Genomic DNA, 27,663 nt, shown 5'->3' with positions numbered 1-27,663 from the left:
AATTAGCTTGCCAGACACATTAGTCAAATTTGGGAATATAGAAAAGAGGGTAGGGAACCTCTCCAAGGAGAAGTCTGGGCAGGAGACATGTCGGCAGGAGCAGTGGTCTGCTGTCTGCAGTGGGTCTCCAGACAGTGTGAGTGGGAAGCGGGCCTCCGCTCCCAGGGCCTCTGGCAGTGTCCGTCTGTAGCAGCTCTCAGCAGGTGGTCAGGTCGTCAGTGACGCGTCTCATTTTAAGCAATAACATTTACCCCTGGGGACGGGACCTTACTCATCAGTTGCTTCTCCTGCTCCAGTGACTTGTGTCACCCATCAAACTTCCCTCAGTTTATCCCTCAGTCTTCCAGCCGACTTTTCAAGACAAAGAAAAAAAAAAAAAGTGGAATTTCACCCTGGCTACTGAGGCTTAAAACCCTTAACTTAGCTTAAAGTCTAACAAGTTTCACACAAGATGAATAGAAATTACAACACAAAAGAAATTATATCATGACATAATTTATAACTAATATTTGAGAACATTTATATTTTTAATGGTATTTACTCTAAGAAGTTCAATTTACATTTTGTTTCACATCTCAATACATCTCAAGAAGAGAGTCAAATTAATTATGGTCAAACATATAATGCCAAAATTTATAAATGCTTAATGTTCGTATATCTGCATTCAGTTTTCATTGTAAGGTTCCTTGACTATAAGAAAGAACATTTAGTTCACTCCTTTGATAGGAATTAGCTATTAATGCTGAGGTGGCTTTTTCTTGGTATTTCTTCTGTGATTATACGAATGGTATTGAGTGGTGAGGTACTTATCATGTTAATTTTTAAAAATGCACACAGCCAATTATTATAATTATAATAATAGACGGTAGACAGGTAATGCAACTGCCCGATATTTTCGAGGCCGGTAGATTAAGCCTATGAAGTTTAACCAGCATTCAGGGATAAAAAGCCTTCACAAGTTATAGTATGGTGCCAAACTAGAAGCTTAAAGAACAGGTAGAAGGCTAAAGAACAGGTAGAAGGTTAAAGAAAGGTAAAAGCACAGAGCACTAATGACTTGCTCTTTCTAGCAACAGCCACAGTGAATGCTCTACTTCCTCCTTGGTTTTGTACATTCTCAGTTTTGAGTCTGTGCAAGAGCATGAGGGAGGAAAACTGAGGGAAAGACTGTGGAGCCAAGGCCCCCCACCCCTATTCTCTGGCCCACACCCTATGCTATGGGCCCCTGCCCCTGTGCTATGGCACCCAAAGAGTTTAAGAGGCTCAGTTTCCAGGATCTCAGGTTCCATACATTTCAATTCTTCTGAGTCCCAGCACCCTGGACTTCTGCTATTAAGGCACTCATCCATCCAGATTCAGGCTCTACCAGCTAGCTGTGCAACCTAATACAGTAAGTTAGGAAACCTCTCTGTGGTTTATTTTATTTCTAAAATAAATGAAGCAGGCAAAGTAGTACCTACCTCATGTTGTTGGCAGAACTTAGAGAAAATTCAGGTAAAATATCCTTCATGATGCTTAGAATTCAGTAATACATGCATATTGCAACAAGTTTGTTATATACGTGAAAGTAAAAAGAATCAAAGATACCTTCAACATTTGATGCATGTTCTTTTGGATTTTTTCCTAGAACTTATGTTGCTTACATAAAATATGAACCTCTTATAACAGTGAACTTTCCTTCTTTAGGGATTTTCATGAGACTTCAGTGAAATATAAAAAACAACTGGGGAAGTGTAAGATATAATTCAAGCTTTCCAACAGTGAAGACGAAATCTCATCCAGCAAGTTACTTAAGCTCTTTTTACCTCCATTTCTTATAAAATGAGAAATTCTGTGCTACCTACCTCATAGATTGTTGATTAAATGAGGTAAAATATGAAAAAAATGCTAGAATAGTGAGATGTAGCTGCTGCTGCTGCTAAGTTGCTTCAGTTGTGTTCGACTCTGTGCAACCCCATAGATGGCAGCTCACCAGGCTCCCTTGTCCCTAGGATTCTCCAGGCAAGAATATTGGAGTGTGTTGCCATTTCCTTCTCCAATGCATAAGAGTGAAAAGTGAAAGTGAAGTTGCTCAGTCATGTCCGACTCTTTACAACCTCATGGACTGCAGCCTACCAGGCTCCTCCATCCATGGAATTTTCCAGGCAAGAGTACTGGAGTAGGTTGCCATTGCCTTCTCCAGTGAGATGTAAGCCTCCTATAATTGTTTGCTGTTGTATTGCTACTATCATTTGTTTAAACTTGGCTGTATTTTTTCTCATATAATTCTCACCTATTTTCTTTCTTTCTTTTTTTTTTTTTTTTTTTTTTTGTGACCAGCACACTAACTGTGGCCGAGAGGAGCTACCCCACATCCGAGGTCAGGGCAGAAGCCAGGAGGACCCCATGTCCGAAGGGTGGAGGCCAAGAGTAGTTACCCCACGTCTGAGGTCAGGGGCAGCAGCTGAGAGTGCCAGGCTGCAATGGCGCAGGAACAGCTGAGAGGAGCTACCCCGCGTCCAAGGTCAGAGGCAGCTGCAGGGAGGAACCACCACGACTCCGAGGCCAGGAGCTGCAGCCAAGAGGTGCCACCCCACGTCCAAGGAGCGTCCAAGGAGTGGTTGCTGTGCAGGCACAGGAGGGCCTAGAGGAGCTATCCCACATTGAAGGTCAGGAGGGTGGCAGTGAGGAGATACCCCTCATCCAAGGTAAGGAGCAGTGGCTGCAGTTTGCTGGAGCAGCCATGAAGAGATACCCCACGTCCAAGGTAAGAGAAACCGAAATAAGATGGTAGGTGCTGCAAGAGGGCATCAGAGGGAAGACACACTGAAACCATACTCACAGAAAACTAGTCAATCTAATCACACTAGGACCACAGCCTTGTCTAATTCAATGAAACTAAGCCATGCCTGTGGGGCAACTCAAGATGGGCGGGTATGGTGGAGAGGTCTGACAGAATGTGGTCCACTGGAGAAGGGAATGGCAAGCCACTTCAGTATTCTTTCCTTGAGAACCCCATGAACAGTATGAAAAGGCAAAATGATAGGATACTGAACGAGGAACTCCCCAGGTCAGCAGGTGCCCAACATACTACTGGAGATCAGTGGAGAAATAACTCCAGAAAGAATGAAGGGATGGAGCCAAAGCAAAAACAATACCCAGCTGTGGATGTGACTGGTGATAGAAGCAAGGTCCAATGCTCTAAAGAGCAATATTGCATAAGAACCTTGAATGTCAGGTCCATGAATCTAGGCAAATTGGAAGTGTTCAAACAAGAGATGGCAAGAGTGAACGCTGACATTCTAGGAATCAGCTAACTAAAATGGACTGGAATTGGGGAATTTAACTCAGATGACCCTTATATCTACTACTGCGGACAGGAATCCCTCAGAAGAAATGGAGTAGCCATCATGGTCAACAAAAGAGTCCGAAATGCAGTACTTGGATACAATCTCAAAAACGACAGAATGATCTCTGTTCGTTTCCAAGGTAAACCATTCAATATTATAGTAATCCAAGTCTATGCCCCAAGCAGTAACACTGAAGAAGCTGAAGTTGAACGGTTCTATGAAGACCTACAAGACCTTTTAGAACTAACACCCAAAAAGGATATCCTTTTCATTATAGGGGACTGGAATGCAAAAGTAGGAAGTCAAGAAACACCTGGAGTAACAGGCAAGTTTGGCCTTGGAATACAGAATGAAGCAGGGCAGAGGCTAATAGAGTTTTGCCAAGAAAATGCACTGATCATAGCAAATGCCCTCTTCCAACAACACAAGAGAAGACTACACATGGACATCACCAGATGTTCAACACCGATATTAGATTGATTATATTCTTTGCAGCCAAAGATGGAGAAGGTCTATACAGTCAGCAAAAGAAGACCAGGAGCTGACTGTGGCTCAGATCATGAACTCCTTATTACCAACTTCAGACTTGAATTGAAGAAAGTGGGGAAAACCACTAGACCATATAGGTATGACCTAAATCTAATCCCTTATGATTATACAGTGGAAGTGAGAAATAGATTTAAGGGCCTAGATCTGATAGACAGAGTGCCTGATGAACTATGGACGGAGGTTCATGATATTGAACAGGAGACAGGGATCAAGACCGTCCCCATGGAAAAGAAATGCAAAAAAACAAAATGGCTATCTGGGGAGGCCTTACAAATAGCTGTGAAAAGAAGAGAGGCAAAAAGCAAAGGAGAAAAGGAAAGATATAAGCATCTGAATGCAGAGTTCCAAAGAATAGCAAGAAGAGATAAGAAAGACTTCTTCAGCAATCAATGCAAAGAAATAGAGGAAAACAACAGAATGGGAAAGACTAGAGAGCTCGTCAAGAAGATTAGAGATACCAAGGGAATATTTCATGCAAAGATGGCCTCAATAAAGGACAGAAATGGTATGGACCTAACAGAAGCAGAAGATATTCAAAAGAGGTGGCAAAAATACACAGAAGAAGTGTACAAAAAGATCTTCACAACCCGGATATTCACGATGGTGTATTCACTCACCTAGAACCAGACATCCTGGAATGTGAAGTCAAGTGGGCTTTAGAAAGCATCACTACGAACAAAACTAGTAGAGGTGATGGAATTCCAGTTGAGCTATTTCAAATTCTGAAAGATATTCTGTGAAAGTGCTGCACTCAATATGCCAGCAAATTGGGAAAACTCAGCAGTGGCCACAGGACTGGAAAAGGTCAGTTTTCATTCCAATCCCAAAGAAAAGCAATACCAAAGAATGCTCAAACTACCACACAATTGCACTAATCTCACACACTAGTAAAGTAATGCTCAAAATTCTCCAAGCCAGGCTTCAGTAATACGTGAACCATGAACTTTCTGATGTTCAAGCAGGTTTTAGAAAAGGCAGAGGAACCAGAGATCAAATTGCCAACATCTGCTGGATCATGGAAAAAGCAAGAGTTCCAGAGAAACATCTATTTTTGTTTTATAGACTATGCCAAAGCCTTTGACTGTGTGGATCACAATAAACTGTGGACAATTCTGAAAGAGATGGGAATACCAGACCACCTGTCCTGCTTCTTGAGAAATCTGTATGCAGGTCAGGAAGCAACAGTTAGAACTGGACATGGAACAACAGACTGGTTCCAAATAGGAAAAGGAGTACGTCAAGGCTGCGTATTGTCACCTTGCTTATTTAACTTACATGCAGAGTACATCATGAGAAACAATGGACTGGAAGAAACACAAGCTGGAATCAAGATTGCTGGAAGAAATATCAATAACCTCAGATATGCAGATGACACCACCCTTATGGCAGAAAGTGAAGAGGAACTAAAAAGTCTCTTCATGAAAGTGAAGGAGGAGAGTGGAAAAAGTTGGCTTAACCGTCAACATTCAGAAAACGAAGATCATGGCATCTGGTCCCATCACTTCATGGCAAGTAGATGGGGAAACAGTGGAAACAGTGTCAGACTTTATTTTGGGGGTCTCCAAAATCACTGCAGATGGTGACTGCAGCCATGAAAGTAAAAGACGCTTATTCCTTGGAAGAAAAGTTATGACCAACCTTGATAGCATATTCAAAAGCAGAGACATTATATGCCAACTAAGGTCCATCTAGTCAAGGCTATGGTTTTTCCTGTGGTCATGTATGGATGTGAGAGTTGGACTGTGAAGAAGGCTGAGCGCTGATGAATTGATGCTTTTGAACTGTGGTGTTGGAGAAGACTCTTGAGAGTCCCTTGGACTGCAAGGAGATCCAACCAGTCCATTCAGAAGGAGATCAGCCCTGGGATTTCTTTTGGAAGGAATGATGCTAAAGCTGAAACTCCAGTACTTTGGCCACCTCATGCAAAGAGTTGACTCATTGGAAAAGACTCTGAGGCTGGGAGGGATTGGGGGCAGGAGGAGAAGGGGATGACAGAGGATGAGATGGCTGGATGGCATCACTGACTCGATGGACATGAGTCTGAGTGAAGTCTGGGAGTTGGTGATGGACAGGGAGGCCTGGCGTGCTGGGATTCATGGGGTCGCAAAGAGTCGGAGAGGACTGAGCAACTAAGCTGAACTGATTCCTGGGTAATAATTATTTTCACCACCATTGAAAATGATATTGCACTCTCCGCCCTCAGTCTATGACTGACAAATTAGAAAGCAGTAGCTGACAGCCTGTGGCTAGTAGTGCACACTCTAACATCTCCTGGGAAAGATAGATCTTGGAAACAGATTAATTTTATCACAACAGGTTAATTGAAAAAGTAAAGGCAAGCTTACTGTGAATGGGTTCTGTGAATGGCAGAGAAGGCTGTCAGCCACACTTCCAGGGGTTGTCTGAGCAAGTTTCTTGGAAGCAGTCAAAGGGGGCTGGGTCCTCAAGGTCAAAGCCTTTTGCACCTGTTGTTGGTACTGTGCTCCCATCACTGCCTAACTCCTGTTCAGTGGATGTGCCAAGGAGGTGGGTTCTACCACTGTTGCCAGGAGTCAAAGTGGAGGCAAAAGAAGAGAAAAGTTAGAGCGTCTGCTGCATTCATCTCTACCCGCCCTGGGACTCGATACCCTGTTCTTTTGCTTTTCACTCCTGTTGCTCCTAAATTCCACAGAGATTTGCAGCTAACATAGGGCTTTCCTTTGGGGTGTAGCACTGTTTTAGCCCAGAGGACATATCCTAACCTAGTAATCTTTCTCTAGAGGAAAGTGGTTTCTCTGAAGAAAGGATGCCTAATTCCATCATGTATTAAAAATTCTAGTTCTCATTTCAGAGTGAGGACTCTTTCCTGTATTTGAGATCGATTTCTTTTGAAGGAGATTTCATTCTGATGATGTGAATCAGGTAATGGAAAACCTGCGCCATCTTCTGGCCATGTGTGTGAGTAGGTGTCTAGAAAAGTTCTTTTTTGTGTGCGTGTGGGGCAGGGGCAGGGGGGAGGGAAGGTTCAAAGTCTAGCTTTATTTACCCAAATAATCTTTTTTTTTTTAATTTTTATTTTTACTTTATTTTACTTTACAATACTGTATTGGTTTTGCCATACCTGAAATATATTTGGTGTATAATGTTAGATAAGTTACAGGTGTACAGTATAGTGATTCACATTTTTAAAGTTTATACTCCATTTATAGTTCTTTAATATTAAATACAGGTTTCTCTTTTCTAGTTGCTAAATCTAAAGTTTTGTGAACTTCAACATGTATTCAGTGAAGACTTACCTGAGTTAGGTGAAAAGTCAGATTCTGATCCCTAAGTGTACACCTGCCTGCACCAGGATCCTGATCTGATGTAAGCTGTTCATGGACAACACTCTTGAGAAACAGTAAAAATAATGGGTCAAATGTCAAAATGTAAATGATTATGGATTTTTAAAAATATTTTATGATGAAAAAAGAAATGACTTTTTGGGGAATTTCCTGTTTATCCAGTGGTTATGATTTAGTGTTTACATTGCTGTGGGCTTGGATTTGATCCCTGATGGGGGAACTAAGTTCCCACAAGTTGCATTGCGTGGCAAAACAAAAAATCAAACAATAAAAACACACTTTTTTAGGTGCAGGAACATTAAAGATGAAAATTAAAATCACATAAACACCAGATAAAAGTATCACTTTATAATTCAATTTTTGTTCCATTTAATTTTGCATCTGAAACAAAAATTCCTTTGAAAATATGGTTTGAACTAACTGCATCATTTTCTGCTGGTGACTTTGTGCCACGTCATGTTTAACTGTTCCCACTTGGGTTATGGAAGATCTTTAGGCTGATTTCTCTGTTAGAAAGTGTAGTATAGTATTTGTATGACCATCCATTTACGTTAACCTTTGTGTACAACTTTGATTACTTATTTAGGGTACACTAAACCTAGGGTACACCAGTGGCTTCCCTGGTGGCTCAGATGGAAAAGAATCTGCCTGCAGTGCAGGAGACCCGGGTTTAATCCCTGGATTGGGAAGATCCCCTGGAGAAGGAAATGGCAACCCACTCCACTACTCTTGCCTGGAAAGTTCCATGGACTGAGGAGCCTGGTAGGCTACAGACCATGGGGTCGCAAAGAGTCGGACACAACTGAGTGACTTCCCTTCACTTTCTTAGGGTACACTAGGAAAGACTATGGTACAGATTGATTCTTGATAATATTGTCAGCTCATTGTTTCCAGGTTTAATACATTAGGCAGAATGTAAAAAACATGGAATTGTATAAATGAAAGGAGTCAGTTCCTCTACAAGCACAACAATCTCTAATTAGAATCATAAAGCCTGTCCTTCAAAATGTTTAATGGAATTTTGCAATCCAAGAGTTATTTTTCCTTCTCATGTATCTCTTTTTACTTGTGTTCTTGTTTTCCCCTATTTCTTTTCCACAATGTAAAAAACATCTTGCATTTTGATTGTTATTCGTTATAACCCTAATTTTAATGAAGAGGTTTAGTAACAGGAGAGTATAGTTTCCATGGTGGCTCAAACAGTAAAGAATCCACCTGCAATGTGGGAGACCTGGATTCGATCCCTGGGTTGGGAAGATCCCCTGGAGGAGAGCATGCTAACCCACTCTGAATTCATGCCTGAAGAATCCCCATGGATAGAGGAGCTTGGCAGGCTACAGTCCATGGGGCCACAAAGAGTCGGACACAACTGAGCAACTAAGCACACATATAGTGAGAAAAAGATATACATTTTTCATAATTGAATGTTATATACTATACCAAGTTAAGTTCAATTTTATTGAGTGCTTAATTGACCAGGCACCGTATGAGACTTCTTGAATATGAACTGAACAACAATCTAATTCATGACCTAGAGAATGACATAGGTATGAAAATAATTACAAAAGGAAGTGATGCATGCACTATTAAAGCAATGAACAAAAAAAAAATAAAGCAATGAACAAGGTACAGATATTGCAATAATAGTTAATTTTACTATGAACAAAGAACTGCTGTTTTTACATCTATGTCAACTCTCTTAATTATTCTCTGTTATCTTGTGTGTATTAAGTTGCTTCAGTCATGTTCGACTCTTTTTGACCCTATGGACCATAGAACCTCCAGTTTCCTCTGTACATTGATGGAATTCTCTAGCCAAGAGTACTGGAGAGAGTCGCCACACTCTCCTCCAGAGGATCTTCCTGACCCAGGGATCGAATCCACATCTCTTAGATCTCCTGAGCTGGCTCTTTACCACTAGAGCCTATGTTATCTTATAAAGTAGTTATTGTTATCATTCTCATCATCATCTTCCCGACTTTACAGATGGGAATGCCAGGCAGGGAGCTCGCTCAAAACTGTAAGAGCCAGGGTATGAGTCTAGACGTCCCTCTCCTAGAGTCCATGCACATGACCACCGAAGAGCCCCGTCTCTCTGTAGCAGGACAGTGCAACTAGGGACAGATAATTGTTCATCCATATTGGATCTGTTTCTGTGAATTTATCCTTTATCTTGCCCCTTTCGTTACTGTAGGCATACATAATGACCTGCCTCGGGGAGACAGCCTGACCCTGTCCACCTGCGAAGCGCTGTAAGGAAGTGAAACACATTCCGCTGCCTGAAACTTGCCACTTTAGGAGACATTTGGAAGAATGCGATGGTTTCTTTTATTTTGTTTCTTCACCTCCCTCCCATCTCTGACCTGTTAAATAATCTGGCATCCAGGCCCCTACAAGATGGTTATTTTGAGGCGCTACACTGACATCTTTTCCATCTGTCGGCTCCCTGAGTGACGACACTTCCTTAACATCTTATCTCAGATTTATTGGCCGGTTTTTCATGAGCAGAGCAAGCTTGGACTAGTAACAAAAGAAGCATGATAACTCTGGAAGATCAAGAATTATTTTAAAAATTAATATTTTCAAAAATATTAATTGAGTAACTACTACTTGGCAAGCAATGTGCAAAGAGCTGGGTGAATATACAATACTGAAAAAGATAGTCATGGTTCCTGTCTTCATGAAGTTTGTGTCAACTTAAAGAAAGAGGCACAACATGAGAGTTTTGAGTTTCAGTTTTATTCTGGGACCTTACTGAGAACTATAGCCTGAGAAGAGTTCCTCATACAGCACTGAGAAACTGCTCCAAAGAGGAAGGGGGAGAAGTCAGTATAAATAAAGTTTTGGATAGAGAACACATGAAGTCAAGCATAGATCTCAACAACAGGTCACTGCCAGTTGTGCTGGACAGTATCTCAGTAAATGATTTCAGTGCTTTTGCAGGCTTGGAATGGTACGAGAGTCCATAAAAAATTTATAACAATGTTAATAATATACATGTTATATTTGCTTGGATAATCCCATGGACAGAGAAGCCTGGTGGGCTACAGTCCATAGAGTCACAAAGAACTGGACATGACTGAAGCAACTTAGCACACACACATGCATATATTTTAACTTTCTACAGTCTTGTTTCCAAAGCACAGTTCAGTTCAGTTCAGTTCAGTCGCTCAGTCATGTCCGACTCTTTGGGACCCTATGAATCGCAGGGCGTCAGGCCTCCCTCTCCATCAGCAACTCCCAGGCTTCACTCAGACTCACGTCCATCGAGTCAGTGATGCCATCCAGCCATCTAATCCTCTATCGTCCCCTTCTCTTCCTGCCCCCAATCCCTCCCAGCATCAGAGTCTTTTCCAATGAGTCAACTCTTCGCATGAGGTGGCCAAAGTACTGGAGTTTCAGCTTCAGCATCATTCTTTCCAAAGAAATCCCAGGGCTGATCTCCTTCAGAATGGACTGGTTGGATCTCCTTGCAGTCCAAGGGACTCTCAAGAGTCTTCTCCAACACCACATTCAAAAGCAACAATTCTTCGGCGCTCAGCCTTCTTCACAGTCCAACTCTCACATCCATACATGACCACAGGAAAAACCATAACCTTGACTAGATGGACCTTAGCAAAGTAATGTCTCTGCTTTTCAATATACTATCAAGGTTGGTCATAACTTTTCTTCCAAGGAGTAAGCGTCTTTTAATTTCATGGCTGCAATCACCATCTGCAGTGATTTTGGAGCCCCCCAAAATAAAGTTGGACACTGTTTCCGCTGTTTCCTCATCTATTTCCCATGAAGTGATGGAACCAGATGCCATGATCTTCATTTTCTGAATGTTGAGCTTTAAGCCAACTTCTTCACTCTCCACTTTCACTTTCATCAAGAGGCTTTCTAGTTCTTCTTCACTTTCTGCCACAAGGGTGGTGTCACCTGCATATCTGAGGTTACTTATATTTCTCCCAGCAATCTTGATTCCAGCTTGTGTTTCTTCCAGTCCAGCATTTCTCATGATGTACTCTGCATAGAAGTTAAATAAGCAGGATGACAATATACAGCCTTGACATATTCCTTGTCATATTTGGAACCAGTCTGTTGTTCCATGTCCAGTTCTAACTGTTGCTTCCTGACCTGCATACAGATTTCTCAAGAAGCAGGACAGGTGGTCTGGTATTCCCATCTCTTTCAGAATTGTCCACAGTTTATTGTGATCCACACAGTCAAAGGCTTTGGCATAGTCTATAAAACAAAAATAGATGTTTCTCTGGAACTCTTGCTTTTTCCATGATCCAGCAGATGTTGGCAATTTGATCTCTGGTTCCTCTGCCTTTTCTAAAACCTGCTTGAACATCAGAAAGTTCATGGTTCACGTATTACTGAAGCCTGGCTTGGAGAATTTTGAGCATTACTTTACTAGCATGTGAGATGAGTGCAATTGTGTGGCAGTTTGAGCATTCTTTGTCATTGCCTTTCTTTGGGATTGGAATGAAAACTGACCTTTTCCAGTTCTGTGGCCACTGCTGAGTTTTCCCAATTTGCTGGCATATTGAGTGCAGCACTTTCACAGCATCATCCTTTGATAGGATTTGAAACAGCTCAACTGGGATTCTATCACCTCCACTAGCTTTGTTTGTAGTGATGCTTTCTAAGGCCCACTTGACTTCACATTCTTGGATGTCTGGCTCTAGGTGAGTGATCACACCATCATAATTATCTGGGTCATGAAGATCTTTTTGTACAGTTCTTCTGTGTATTCTTGCCACCTCTTTTGAATATCTTCTTCTTCTGTTAGGTCCAGACCATTTCTGTCCTTTATTGAGGCCATCTTTGCATGAAATATTCCCTTGGTATCTCTAATCTTCTTGAAGAGCTCTCTAGTCTTTCCCATTCTGTTGTTTTCCTCTATTTCTTTGCATTGATGGCTGAAAAAGGCTTAATATCTCTTCTTGCTATTCTCTGGAACTCTGCATTCAGATGCTTATATCTTTCCTTTTCTCCTTTGCTTTTCGCCTCTCTTCTTTTCGCAGCTATTTGTAAGGCCTCCCAGACAGCCATTTTGTTTTTTCGCATTTATTTTCCATGGGGATGGTCTTGATCACTGTTTCCTGCACAATGTCACAAACCTTATTCCATAGTTCATCAGGCACTCTATCTATCAGATCTAGGCCCTTAAATCTATTTCTCACTTCCACTGTATAATCACAAGGGATTTGATTTAGGTCATACCTGAATGGTCTAGTGGTTTTCCCTACTTTCTTCAATTTGAATCTGAATTTGGTAATACAGAGTGACTCATTCTTTTCTTCATCCTGAATTCCCTTCAGGGTGCACTGTTGGTCATTGACTGTAGTAGCTAATGATTTTATCCTTGTAGAAATAGAGAATGGGCAACACTCTTTGTTTTACACTACACAATCTAGTGGGAGAGCCATACAGTAAACCCATAAAAACACAAATGAATGCCCAATTGCCTGTGTACTGAAGACAAAGAGGATCTTCCCTGGTAGCTCAGTGATAAAGAATCCGCCTACAGTGCAGGAGATGCAGGAGACATGGCTTCGATCTCTGGGTCAAGAAGATCCCCTGGAGGAGGGCATGGCCACAGACTCCAGTATTCTTGGCTGGAGAGTCCCATGGATAGAGGAGCCTGGCAGGCCACAATCCATAGGAGTACAAAGAGGCAGACATGACTGAAGCGACTGAGTACACATGCACACACTAAAGACAAGGAGCTAAGGATTGATATAAAAATACCAGGATAAGGAGATTATGCTGGTGTCATGAATGACCCATCTGAGGAGACGTAACTTCTGGAATTAAAGAAAGAGGAAGAGTTAGTCAGGCACAAAAATGACAAGAAGACTTTGAGTGTAGGTTATGAGTCAGGAGCTTGGGTCAAGAGGAACTGAAAGAGTGGTTGCAACAGCAGGGGAAATGCTGGTGAGAACAGATCATTCTAGGCCACATTAAGAGAAGCTGAATTTATCCTAACGTCAATGAAGGGTTTGAAGCAAGGTTGGGGAAGAAGTTACAAGGGCCTGTGAACATTTCAAAAAGTTATTCAATTCAACGCAGTATGAATTGAAGGTTGAAAGACTGAAAACTGAATGAGCAATTAGAAGTAGCTCCAGGCAGGAAATGATGGTTCCCTGGACCAGGCTGGTGGTTCTGGAGACAGAGAGAGCATTCCTGGGCTGATACAGGAATGGGGAAGCTGGGCTGGGCAGGGCCTGCTCTGCACTGACATGTCTCTCTACCTGGAAATTTGTTCTAAAACTTCCACAATCCCAGGGGCCCAAATATGCATGATTTTAATCTATGAATTTGTTCTTTCTCGAAAATCTCTCACATAAAATTATTCCTTTTATACAAAAAGTAAAGACATCAAAGTTGAGTGAACCTCGAGTTGGCAACTCAAAAGCTTGAGTTCTCTTGTGATTCAGATACCAAGAGTTTAGCGCCCCTTGGGTGAGTCATGGAACCTCCCTGGGCCCCAGTTTCATCATCTCTAAAAATGGAGATCATCATATAACCTACCTCCTTGGGGTGCTTGGCAAGGAATAGCTGAAGAAAGTCCTGGAATCCAATTTGTAATCCATGCAAACTGTCTTACAGAAATGGCACAGCCAATGTCATAACAACTCTGTGACTCATACATAAGAAAGGCTCAAAGTCCCAGAGCAGGACACTGATGTGTGACGGTGTTGCTCAGAGAATGGAGCAAAGAGTGATCTAAAATGCTTTAAGTGGGTTTACTTTGATTTCAAAGCACATTTTAAGAGCAGAATCCCACATTACTAATGTTCTAGCTTAGTGTTTCTCAAACTTTGATGTACATACAAATCACCTGGAGATCTTGTTGGAAGATTCAGTCAGTCTAGGAGGGAAGGGGGCTGGAGAGTCTGTTAGAACTTTCTAACCAGTTCTCAGGGGATGCTGACACTGCTGGGCCACACCACATCTGGAGCAGCAAGACTCTGGCCTATCCTGACTGTTTATATATTAAAATGCTGCTTCTCTGCCCTTTTTTTTTAAATTTTTTATTTTTACTTTATTTTACTTTACAATACTGTATTGGTTTTGCAATACATTGACATGAATCCACCACGGGTGTACATGCATTCCCAAACATGAACCCCCCTCCTACCTCCCTCTCCATAACATCTCTCTGGGTCATCCCCATGCACCAGCCCCAAGCATGCTGTATCCTGCATCAGACATTCCTATACACTAATAATGAGAAAGTAGAAAAAGAAGTTAAGGAAACAATTCCATTCACCATTGCAATGAAAAGAATAAAATACTTAGGAATATATCTACCTAAAGAAACTAAAGACCTATATATAGAAAACTATAAAACACTGATGAAAGAAATCAAAGAGGACACTAATAGATGGAGAAATATACCATGTTCATGGATCGGAAGAATCAATATAGTGAAAATGAGTATACTACCCAAAGCAATTTACAAATTCAATGCAATCCCTATCAAGCTACCAGCGATATTTTTCACAGAACTAGAACAAATAGTTTCAAGATTTGTATGGAAATACAAAAACCTTGAATAGCCAAAGCAATCTTGAGAAAGAAGAATGGAACTGGAGGAATCAACTTGCCTGACTTCAGGCTCTACTACAAAGCCACAGTCATCAAGACAGTATGGTACTGGCACAAAGACAGAAATATAGATCAATGGAACAAAATAGAAAGCCCAAAGATAAATCCAAACACATATGGACACCTTATCTTTGACAAAGGAGGCAAGAATATGCAATGGAGTAAGACAATCTCTTTAACAAGTGGTGCTGGGAAAACTGGTCAACCACTTGTAAAAGAATGAAACTAGATCACTTTCTAACACCGCGCACAAAAATAAACTCAAAATGGATAAAAGATCTAAACGTAAGACCAGAAACTATAAAACTCCTAGAGGAGAACATAGGCAAAACACTCTCTGACATAAATCACAGCAGGATCTTCTTTGATCCACCTCCCAGAATTCTGGAAATAAAAGCAAAAGTAAACAAATGGGATCTAATTAAAATTAAAAGCTTCTGCACAACAAGGAAAATATAAGCAAGGTGAAAAGACAGCCTTCTGAGTGGGAGAAAATAATAGCAAATGAAGCAACTGACAAACAACTAATCTCAAAAATATACAAGCAACTTATGCAGCTCAATTCCAGAAAAATAAATGACCCAATCAAAAAACTGGGCCAAAGAAATAAATAGACATTTCTCCATTGCTTCTCTGCATTTTGTCTCCAGTTTTTTTGCATTTCTCTGGTTTCAGCTCTAGGGAATTTGTAATGTGGGTCTTCTGTTGTGGTTCTGCAGAGGGCAGTAGGCAACGTGTCCCATGTTGCCTATTTAGAGTCTGTTTCCACATCTTGTTGGGTGGCAGCTTGTATTTGATCACATTTTAAAAAGTTATCTCATTGGAGTCCAGCTGTTAAATATGGCTTGTTTACCATAGAAAGTGAAAATGTTTGTTGCTCAGTCATGTACAACTCTTTGCAAGTCCCACAGGCTATAGCCTCTGTCCATGGAATTCTCCAGGCAAGAATACTGGAGTAGGTTGCCATTCCTTTCTCCAGGGGATCTTCCCAACCCAGAGATTGAACCTGGGTCTCCCACAATTCAGGCAGATTCTTTACCATCTGAGCCACCAGGGAAGCCCCATTTACCCTAGAAGCAAATTGCTTTCCTAGAACTTGAAGCAGTTGAGTCATTATCAAAAAGACTTTGTCCACCCTTTCTGAGATTTTAAATAAGTTTCTTTTCATCATGAGTCTGGAAAGTGAATATATGATCTCAGCCCTTATAACCATGCCATTCTGAGCCCAGAACATGGTGAGATGAACAAGCACAGCCTGCCTCCCTACACTGTCACTGCTCTAGAACTCACTTCACAAATATTTGCTGAGACTGACCAGATGCCTGACATTGTTTCCAGTACTGGCTTTTCAGTGTCTAGGGTTACCATGATCTCAATTCCAGGCTGACCAGACATTAAACCAAGGTTCCACTGATTGATACATTTGTCAAGTGCCTGACAGCACCGTTTCCAAGCAGCATAAATCAGGCTTCCTGGAGATAGGCATTAAGCACAGGGTGGGGAGAGATTTACAGGTATTTCAGCTTCCCTCCCTGCCTTCAGACCTTGAAATCTGCTTTAGGAAAACAAAACACACTTGCTAATAGGAAAGAATAAGACCAGATAGCACAGTTCATTGCACAGATATTTCTAGAGCACCCACTGTGTGCAGTTGCTGGACTCGAATTAGAGACATCACAGTGATACAGTTCAGACAGCCATTTCATCTACTAAGGGAAACAGAACGGTTAGCAAGAAGTAGGAGACACAGGTGCAATCCCTGGGTTGGTAAGATCCCCTGGAAGAAGGCATGGCAACCCACTCCAGTATTCTTGGCTGGAAAATCCCATGGACAGAGGAGCCTGGTGGATAGAGTCACAAAGAGTAGGACATGACTGAAGCCACCAAGTACGCACTTACGCATGAACATGCAAAAGAGTTTGCTCAGGCCTCCCAGTAAGAACAGCAGGCATAAAGACGTGGAGTGTGAAAGAGCAGGGCCCACTCTTTCAGAGTCATTTCAGGAAGACTTGAGTTTAGGTTGCACAGGACAAGTGACAAGAGAGGAGATTTGAGAAGAAGGTTAGTAGACACATCTCACTTGTACATCTCCCTCACAGCTTGATATAGCCACGTAACTAAGCTCCTGCTGATAAGATGTGAGTGAAGCATTGTGTATGTGTGCAAACTCTACCTCCTGCATTTAAATAAGGAAAATGCATTTCTCCCTACCCACTGGCTAGAATGTGGTAGTGATAAATTTTGATCCATGATTAGGCCAACAGTCTAGGGATCATAGAATAACAAGTTAGATAAAGTTTAGGCTCTCAACATTGTAAAGCCATTGAATCTGCTCCTGACTGTTTATTCCCCACTTGATATGTGAACAAGAAATAATTCTTTAGATTGCTTACTCCATTGCACATTCGGGATCTCTGTTGTAGGAGGAACTTGAAAAATGCACTCAGAATCCCATGGCCGTCTCAACAGTCTAAAGCTGAGGTTTTACCAAGTGGGAGAAAATAGTTGCAAATGATGCGACTGTTGAGGGCTTAATTTCCAAAATATACAAACAGCTCAGACAAGTCAATAACAAAACCCCTCAAATCCCTTTTGAAAAATGGGCAGAAGACCTAGATAGATATTTCTCCAATGAAGACATACAGAAGCCTAATAGGCATGTGAATGAATGCTCATCATCACTAATTATTAGAGAAATGCAAATCAAAACTACAAGAGGTACCACCTCACACCAGTCAGAATGGTCATCATTAAAAAATCTACAAATAACAAATGCTGGAGAGAGTATGGAGAAAGGGGAGCTCCCCTACACTGTTGATGGGAATGTAAATTGGTACAGCCACTATGGAGGACAATATGGAGGTTCCTCAAAAAACAGAATAGAATTGGCATATTATGTAGCAATCCAATTTATAGGAGTTTATCCAGATAAAATTATACCTTGCAAAGGTACATCCACGCTTTGTTCATTAGCAACACTATTTACAATAGGCCAGACATGGAAACAACCTAAATGTACATTGAAAGACAAACAAAGAAGATGAGGTATACATACACACACACACACACACACACACATATATGTGTTATATAGAAACACTGGTCAGCAATAAAAAGAATGGAATAATGCCATTTGCAGCAACATGGATTGACCTAGAGTTTATCACACTAAGCAAAAAGTCAGAAATAGAAAAATACCGTATCACTTACATGTGGAATCTAAAATATGACACAAAGGAGCTTATCAATGAAACAGAAACACCATGTTATATCACTTTTATGTGGAATCTAAAATATTACACAAATGAACTTATCTATGAAACAGAAACAGACTCAAACATGGGGTTGCAAGGTGGTGGGGGAGGAAAGGACTGAGAGTTTGTGATTAGCATATACAAACTATTATTTATAGGATGGATAAACAACAGGGTTCTATGTGTAACCCAGGGAACTGTGGATCAGGAGCAGTGTGGGAGCAAAGGCCAGGACCTGTTTCTGCTCTGCTTGCCCACAGAGAGGATTAACGCATGTCTGTTTTCTACCTACTGCTGGCTCAGCAGAGAGGCCCAGCCATGCATCACTAGGGTACTAAGACTCTGAACACCAATTACAGTGTGTAGAGTGTTCCCTCATCCAAGCCATTCTTAGGCACCAGCTGGGTGTCCTACCTTTCAACTTGTATGATACTATGTGCTTACAAATGGAATCAGATATCACAAGTTAAGGGTTCAGTCCCATAGGACTGTCCTGCACCTCAGATGCCAGTCACAAGCCCAGGTTGTCACCTGTTCTTTTGACTGACAGGCTATAGCTTAGAGGTCCCCATGACCTTCTCCTTGGGTTCGATTAACTTGTTAAAGCAGCTTAAGGAACTCACAGAAAAATTTACTTCCTAGATCACAGATTTATCATAAAAGGACTCAGGAACAACCAGATGGAAGAGAGTGTAGTGTAGGGAATGGGGAAGGGGCACAGAGCTTCCTTATTCTCTCGGAGCGCACTGCTCTCTGCATCTCCACAGAGGTTCACCAACTGAGAAGCTCTCTGAATCTTGGTCCTTGGGTTGTTATGTCACTACATAGGCATGACTGATCAAATCATTGGCCAATGGTGATAGATCTCAGTCTTCAGCCCCTCTCATCTCCTCAGAAGTCAGCAGGTCAGAGGAGTAAGACTGAATGTTCCAACCCTTAAATTATATGGTTGGTTCTCCTGAAAATCAATCTCCACCCTTAGGTGCCATCCAAAAGTTGTTCATTAACATACAAAAGACCCCTTTACAGCTCTCATCACTTAGGAGATTCAAGGGTTTTAGTAGCCCTGTGCCACAAATGGAACAAAGTCCAACATATATTTTTTATTAAAGTCACAGTATCACAGGGAAACGGAAAGGGCACTGCAGCTCTGCCTGTGACCAGAGTGAACATGGGATTCTGGGTTCAAGTGTGAGATACTCGCTGTGTACATGTAAGTCACATCCTTCTTTCCAGCTATTGGTGTTTAAAGTCATGTCCGACTCTTGCTACACCATGGACTGTAGCCCACCAGGCTCCTCTGTCCATGGGGTTCCTCAAGCAAGAATACTGGAGTGGGTTGTCATTTCCTTCTCCAGGGGATCTTCTCATTTCATCTTCTGCATCAGCAGGCTGATTCTTTACCATGGATCCACCGGGAAGCTATGTCCTTCTTTCCAGTTGTGATCAGTTGTAAAATTGACATTTCTGGTGTCTCATTTCCCAGTTGTTTTCCAGCTTGGGAAATGTGAAAATTAACAAAATGCATTGCCCCGAAATTCCTGCTCCAAGTCCCCCACACTCCCTGGTCAGCACATTGGTCTTGTGGATGTGGTCCAGTCTGATACAGTTAGTGAAGTGGAGTGGAAAAGAGGGGCGGGGTCCAGGAGCAGATGAAGAAATCTTGTCTGAAGGAGATACTGCCACATTCAAAGGATGTTTGAGCCTACAGTGCTACTAGTCACTTCTGTTGCACAACTCCAGGGAGTGTTGTCTCAGTGTAACTAGTGAATATCATATTCTGCTGCTGTGTTTCAGAAGGAGCCATTCACAGATGACACAATGATTCCCCTAGATGGCTAGAAGAGGGTGCTCTGAGTCAGGGTAAGGTAAGACAGAGCTTCACTGGAGGGTAATTTGGGGTGTCTGGGTCTCAAAGTTCAGAGATCTGGTCAGGATGTGCAGAACTGAGATATAAGTAATGAAGACCCTACAAAGGAGCAAAGTTTGCACATCAGAAGTCCATCCAGGACTCAGGAGGAGAGAGTCAGTGGTCCAAGGGGGCTGTCAGCCAGGGAGCAAGGAGGGTGAGAATTCAGGCTGACATGGTTTTAAAGCCACCTGAGTGCTACCCCCCAGTTGACATGATCTAGGCTTAAAAGCAGTCATAGCCCTAACAAGGAACAGACACGGGACCCAAGAGATCAGCTCAGCCAGGGCTTCTCTCCCAGGTTCTGGTGGCCCTAGGGGCCTCTTGGCCTCTGACAACATGACTCCAGTCTCTGTCTCCTCCTTCATGGGACTGATTTTCCTTGTGTGTCATCATGTCATTTTCCTTCTGTACATGTCTATTGTGAATGGGCATGCTCAGTTGTGTTTGACCCTTTGTGACCCTGTGGACTGTAGCTTGCCAGGCTCCTCTGTCCCTGGGATTTCCCAGACAAGAATACTGGAGTGGTGGTCATTTCCTATTCCAGGGGATCTTCCCAAATCCCCATCCTCTGCATTGGCAGGTGGATTCTTTACCACTGTGCTACCGGGGAAGTCCCATGAGTGTCTATTTCTACATACAAAGGTTTTCTTTTATAAGGGTGCCAGTCATACTGGATCAGGGACCACCTTAAGTATTTTATTTTAACTGGATTATCTCTGTAAAGAACTGTTTCCAAATAAGTTCACATTGTGAGGTGCTAGGGGTTAGGACTCAGTATATCTTTTGGGGGAAAGAGGGGGACACAATTCAACACATAACATATGCTTTTGTTCCTCTCTTCTAAACATGCCATTCCCTTTAGCCCTCACTTTTCCTCACAGCAATGCCTAACATTTCTTAAAATTGTACATCAGCATGACCTCCTCTAGGAAGATTTCCATGACTTTGCCCCAGGACCACCACAGATACTCACAAATCTGGAGGGATGACATGCAGCTCTCATAAGTTCACATCAGTTCAGTTCAGTTCAGTAGCTCACTCGTATCCAACTCTTTGTGACCGCATGAATCACAGCACTCCAGGCCTCCCTGTCCATCACCAACTCCAGGAGTTCACTCAGATTCATGTCCATCGAGTCAGTCATGTCATCCAGCCATCTCATCCTCTGTCATCCTATTCTCCTCCTGCCCCCAATCCCTACCAGAATCAGGGACTCTTCCAATGAGTCAACTCTTCACATGAGGTGGCCAAAGTATTGGAGTTTCAGCTTTAGCATCAGTCCTTCCAATGAACACCCAGGACTAATCTCCTTTAGAATGGACTGGTTGGATCTCCTTGCAGTCCAAGGGATTCGCAAGAGTCTTCTCCAACACCACAGTTCAAAAGCATCAATTTTTCAGCACTCAGCTTTCTTCACAGTCCAACTCTCACATCCATGATCACTGGAAAAACCGAAGCATTGACTAGATGGACCTTTGTTGGCAAAGTAATGTCTCTGCTTTTGAATATGCTATCTAGGTTGGTCATAACTTTCCCCCCAAGGAGTAAGCATCTTTTATTTTCATGGCTGCAATCACCATCTGCTGTGATTTTGGATTCCCCCCCGAAAATAAAGTCTAACACTGTTTCCCCATCTGTTTCCCATGAAGTGATGGGACCAGATGCCATGATCTTCATTTTCTTAACATTGAGCTTTAAGCCAACTTTTTCAGTCTCCTCTTTCACTTTCATCAAGAGGCTCTTTAGTTCCTCTTCACTTTCTTCCATAAGGGTGGTGTTATCTGCATATCTGAGGTTATTGATATTTCTCCCAGCAATCTTGATTCCAGCTTGTGCTTCTTCCAGCCCAGCATTTCTTATTATGTACTCTGCTGCTTCTGCTGCTAAGTCGCTTCAGTCATGTCCCACTCTGTGCAACCCCATAGATGGCAGCCCACAAGGCTCCTCCGTCCATGGGATTTTCCAGGCAAAAGTATTGGAGAGGGGTGTATGTACCCTGCATATAAGCTAAATAAGCAGGGTGACAATATACAGCCTTGATGTACTCCTTTTCCTATTTGGAACCAGTCTGTTGTTCCATGTCCAGTTCTAACTGTTACTTCCTAACCTGCATATAGGTTTCTCAAAACCACATAGGTTTTTTACAAGACCTTTTAGAACTAACACCCAAAAAAGATGTCCTTTTCGTTATAGGGGACTGGATTGCAAAAGTAGGAAGTCAAGAAACACCTGGAGTAACAGGCAAATTTGGCCTTGGAGTATGGAATGAAGCAGGGCAAAGGCTAACAGAGTTTTGCCAAGAGAACACACTGGTCATAGCAAACACCTTCTTCCAACAACACAAGAGAAGACTTTGCACGTGGACATCACCAGATGGTGGACACCAAAATCAGATTAATTGTATTCTTTGTAGCCAAAGTTGGAGAAGCTCTATACAGTCAGCAAAAACAAGACTGGGAGCTAACTGTAGCTCAGATCGTGAACTCCTTATTGCCAAATTCAGACTTAAATTGAAGAGTGTAAGGAAAACCACTAGACCATTCAGGTATGACCTAAATCAAATCCCTTATGACTACACAGTAGAAGTAAGAAATAGATTTAAGGGAGTAGATCTGATAGACAGAGTGCCTGATGAACTATGGACTGAGGTTGGTGACATTGTACCGGAGACAGGGATCAAAATCATCCCCATGGAAGAGAAATGCAAAAAGCAAAATGGCTGTCTGGGGAGGCCTTACAAATAGTTGTGAAAAGAAGAGAAGTGAAAAACGAAGGAGAAAAGGAAAGATATAAGCATCTGAATGCAGAGTTCCAAAGAATAGCAAGGAGAGATAAGAAAGCCTTCCTCAGTGATTAATGCAAAGAAATAGAGGAAAAGAACAGAATTGGAAAGACTAGAGGTCTCTTCAAGAAAATTAGAGATACCGAGGGAACATTTCATGCAAAGATGGGCTTGATAAAGGACAGAAATGGTAGGGACCTAACAGAAGCAGAAGATATTAAGAAGAGGTGTCAAGAATACAGACACAGAAGAATTTGTAGAAAAAAGATATTCACAACCAAGATAATCACGACGGTGTGATCACTCACCTAGAGCCAGACATCCCAGAATGTGAAGTCAAGTGGGCCTTAGAAAGCATCACTATGAACAAAGCTAGTGGAGGTGATGGAATACCCATTGAACTATTTCAAATCCTGGAAGATGAGGCTGTGAAAATGCTACACTCAATATGCCAGCCAATTGGGAAAACTCAGCAGTGGCCACAGGACTGGAAAAGGTCAGTTTTCATTCCAATCCCAAAGAAAGGCAATGCCAAAGAATGCTCAAACTACTGCACAATTGCACTCATCTCACATGCTAGTAAAGTAATACTCAAAATTCTGCAAGCCAGACCTCAGCAATACATGAACCGTGAACTTTCAGATGTTCAAGCTGGTTTTAGAAAAGGCGGAGGAACCAGAGAGCAAATTGCCAACATCTGCTGGATCATGGAAAAAGCAAGAGAGTTCCAGAAAAACATCTCTTTCTGCTTTATTGACTATGCCAAAGCCTTTGACTGTGTGGATCACAATAAACTGCGGACAATTCTGAAAGAGATGGGAATACCAGATCACCTGACCTGCCTCTTGAGAAGCTTCACATCAGTGCCACTCAAAATGTGGCTAGTACTTTACAGTAACTTGATGCTGTGCAGTCAATGGGTTTCTATTGTGTCTATTTTTAATTTCCTTTTCCTACTTATTCATGTTTATGGATGTTATGGCTTGAATGGTCATCCCAAAAGGAGTATATCCCTACCAATATCTTGATTTCAGATGTCTGGGCTCTAGAACTGCCAGAGAATGCATTTCTTTTCATATAAGTAACTCAATTTGTATTAATGTGTTGTAGCAGCCATAGATAATGAACACAATGGCATTTTACAAAAGCATTGATCCACAATGGATTTGGAGGTGGAAGGGCATTTCTTTTTAACCACACATTGTTTAAGAAGCACTATTCTGCATAACATCACTGCACATAATACAATGTATTTTACCTTCAAGCGACTCTCTTCCCACTAATAGTGTATGCACTGAAGACAGATAGGGTTACTCTGTATATCTCCAGGTTTAAATTCCCATGTCTAGCATCTGACCTGACAAACAGTAGACAATAATACATTGAATATACCTGTAAGGCCAAGCAGATCACCTAGAGCCCTGTATGCTGAACATAAGACTAAAGTCTTCCTTCTGCTCAATCAGAACCCATATCCCATATTCTCTGAGTTCCAAATGGCTTTCAGAACTTGTAGGGAGATAGAGATGACAGATGAGATTGTCGAATGCTGCCTTCCCACCAAATAGCACCAGGACAACCTGTTGTTAAGACAGAACTGAGTTCATTCTTTTCTCAGTGAGACAGAATCTTAGTCTTGGACAGAAGAAGGCAAAGTCAGGATGTGTATAAGGTTTTGAAGTCTGGTTTCAAAAGCTCTTTCATGGAAGGGCTTGATTAAGATTGGGTAAGGATCATGCTTATTTAAGTTATATGCACAGTAAGTCAGAGAAACGCTGGGCTGGAGGAAGCAGAAGCTGGAATCAAGATTGCCAGGAGACATATCAATAACCTCAGATATGCAGATGACAACACCCTTATGGCAGAAAGTGAAGAAGAACTAAAGAGCCTCTTGATGAAAGTAAAAGACAAGAGTGAAAAAGTTGGCTTAAAGCTCAACATTCAGAAAACTAAGATCATGGCATCCAGTCCCATCACTTCATGGCAAATAGATGGGGAAAGAGTGGAAACAGTGGCTACAGTGGCTGACTTTATTTTTCTGGGCTCCAAAATCATCATGTATGGTGATTGCAGCCATGAAATTAAAAGACGCTTGTTCCTTGGAAGGAAAGTTATGACCAACCTAGATAGCATATTAAAAAGCAGAGATATTACTTTGCCAACAAAGGTCCATCTAGTCAAGGCTATGGTTTTTCCACTGGTCATGTATGGATGTGAGAGTTGGACTATAAAGAAAGCTGAGCACTGAAGAATTGATGCTTTTGAACTGTGGTGTTGGAGAAAACTCTTGAAAGTCCCTTGGACAGCAAGGAGATCCAACCAGTCCATCCTAAAGGAGATCAGTCCTGGGTGTTCATTGGAGGGACTGATGTTGAAGCTGAAACTCCAATACTTTGGCCATCTGATGCAAAGAGCTGACTCATTTGAAAACATCCTGATGCTGGGAAAGATTGAGGGAAGGGGGAGAAGGGGACAACAGAGGATGAGATGGTGGAATGGCATCACCGACACAATGGACATGGGTTTAGGTGGACTCCGGGAATTTGTGATGGACAGGGAGGCCTGGTGTGCTGCGGTTCATGGGGTCGCAAAGAGTCGGACACAACTTAGCGACTGAACTGAAGTGAAGGATCACAAATTAGAGTTTGAGACTGATGGCCACAGCCAGAGAAGCAGCAAGGGTTCAGAGAATCTTGGGAAGTGAATTGTCTGTTGATGTTTTCTGTTAAATAGTTGAATAACTGAATGATCGTTTAAAGCTTTTTTTTTTTTTTTTTGAAACTTCCAGGAACAAACAATAGTTACTTCAGCTTTCACCTTCTAGGCAAGAGTTCCCTGAAAGAGTCAACTTATGTTGACACAAAGAGGGAAATAGGAAAATTTTGTTACTGTAGACAGTCTCTATGTGGGTGTAGATGGTTTTAGTTCCCTTGAGTCAGGTGACCCACCTGAGGCAGGAAAGAGTGGAGAATGTTCAGATCTGATGGGCCCAGACAAGATCTGTTGCTTCAGTTCAGTTCAGTCGCTCAATCGTGTCTGACTCTTTGTGACCCCATGAATCACAGCACGCCAGGCCTCCCTGTCCATCACCAACTCCCGGAGTTCACCCAAACTCGTGTGCATCGAGTCAGTGATGCCATCCAGCCATCTCATCCTCTGTCGTCCCCTTCTCCTCCTGCCCCCAATCTCTCCCAGCCTCAGAGTTTTTTCCAATGAGTCAACTCTTCACATGAATTGGCCAGAGTATTGGAGTTTCAGCTTTAGCATCAGTCCTTCCAAAGAACAACCAGTCCTTCCAAAGATCTCCTTTAGAATGGACTGGTTGGATCTCCTTGCAGTCTAACGGACTCTCAAGAGTCTTCTCCAACACCACAGTTCAAAAGCATCAATTCTTTGGTGCTCAGCTTTCTTTATAGTCCAACTCTCACACCCATACATGACCTCTGGAAGAATCATAGCCTTGACTAGATGGACCTTTGTTGGCACACTAATGTCTCTGCTTTTAAATATACTACCTAAGTTGGTCATAACTTTCTTTCCAAGGAGTAAGCGTCTTTTAATTTCATGGCTGCAATCGCCATCTGCAGTGATTACCATGATGCTAAAGAAATACTTTCAATGAAAAATATTTGTCCCTCATAACCACATAACACAATAATGTCATATGAATGTATGCTCACTGTTCTCTTGGCATTGAGTTTTCACTGCTGTTTCCAGGGGAAACTCTTTGATCTTTCTCTTCCATTTTCCCTCTCCTTCTAGTTATGGTGTAGCCTTGACTCAATCACAGGGCTAGATAGGTGTCTAAAATCTGATTGTGCATGCCTGCTGAGTCTCTCCAGTCATGTCAGACTCTTTGCGATGCTATGGATTGCAGGCCAACTAGGCTCCTATGTCCATGGGATTTTCCAGGCAAGAATACTGGAGTGGATTTCCATGCCTCCTTCACAGGATCTTGCCAACTCAAGGATCAAACCTGTATCTCTTACATGTCCTGCATTGGCAAGTGGGTTCTTTATCACTAGTGCCACCTGGGGAAGCCCCAAATCTGCTTGTTGTTATTCAGTCACTAAGCCATGTCCAATTCTCTGGGATCCCATGGACTGCAGTACAACAGTCTTCTCTGCCCTTCACTATCTCCCAGTGTTTGCTCAAACTCATGTCCATTGATTCAATAATGCCAATCAATCATTTCATCCTCTATCTGCCCCTTCTACTCCTGCTCTGTCTTTCCCAGCACCAGGATATTTTCCAATGAGTCATCTCTTTGTATCAGGTGGCCAAAGTATTGGAACTTCAGCTTCAGCACCGCTCCTTCCAATGGATATTCAGGGTTGATTTCCTTTAGGATTTACTGGTTGGATCTCCTTGCAGTCCAAGGGACTGTCAAGAGTCTTCTCCAGCACCACAGTTTGAAAGCATCAATTTTTTGGTGCTCAACCTTCTTTGAGGTCCAACTCTTACATCCTTATAGGACTACTGAAAAAACCATAGCTTTGACTATACGGACCTTTGTCAGCAAAGCGATGTCTCTGCTTCTTAATACACTGTCTAGTTTTGTCATAGCTAGTCTCCTTCTTTTTCATAGCTCCTCTTCCAAGGAGCAAGTGTCTTTTAATTTCATGGCTGTAGTCACCATCTGTAGTGATTTTGGAGCCCAAGGAAAGAGAATCTATCATTGTTTCCATTATTTCCCCATCTATTTGATATGAAGTGATGGGACCAGAATCCATGATATTTGTTTTTTGGATGTTGAGTTTCAAGCTAGCTTTTTCACTTTCCTCTTCAACATTATCAAGAGGCTATTTCATTCCTCTTCACTTTTCCCCATTGGTGTGGTATCATCTACATATCTGAGGTTGTTGATATGTCTCCCGGCAATCTTCATTCCAGCCTGAGCATGCTCTAG

The 27,663-nt window shown here is 42.1% G+C and overlaps 1 long non-coding RNA gene across 1 annotated transcript; it reads left to right on the top strand.

Annotated features, from left to right (window-relative positions):
• Positions 1 to 2,171: 2,171 nt before the first annotated feature.
• Positions 2,172 to 15,435, top strand: LOC132659228 (uncharacterized). The gene is made up of 3 exons (XR_009599405.1): positions 2,172 to 6,779; positions 7,102 to 7,223; positions 9,396 to 15,435. It is a non-coding gene; the product is annotated as an uncharacterized LOC132659228 (long non-coding RNA).
• Positions 15,436 to 27,663: the final 12,228 nt, after the last annotated feature.

Source organism: Ovis aries, chromosome 1, assembly GCF_016772045.2.
Source record: "Ovis aries strain OAR_USU_Benz2616 breed Rambouillet chromosome 1, ARS-UI_Ramb_v3.0, whole genome shotgun sequence".
In the NCBI taxonomy this organism is placed as follows: Eukaryota; Metazoa; Chordata; class Mammalia; order Artiodactyla; family Bovidae; genus Ovis; species Ovis aries.
The sequence above is the reverse complement of the archived record's forward strand: the minus strand, read 5'-3'. Positions and strand labels throughout refer to the sequence as shown.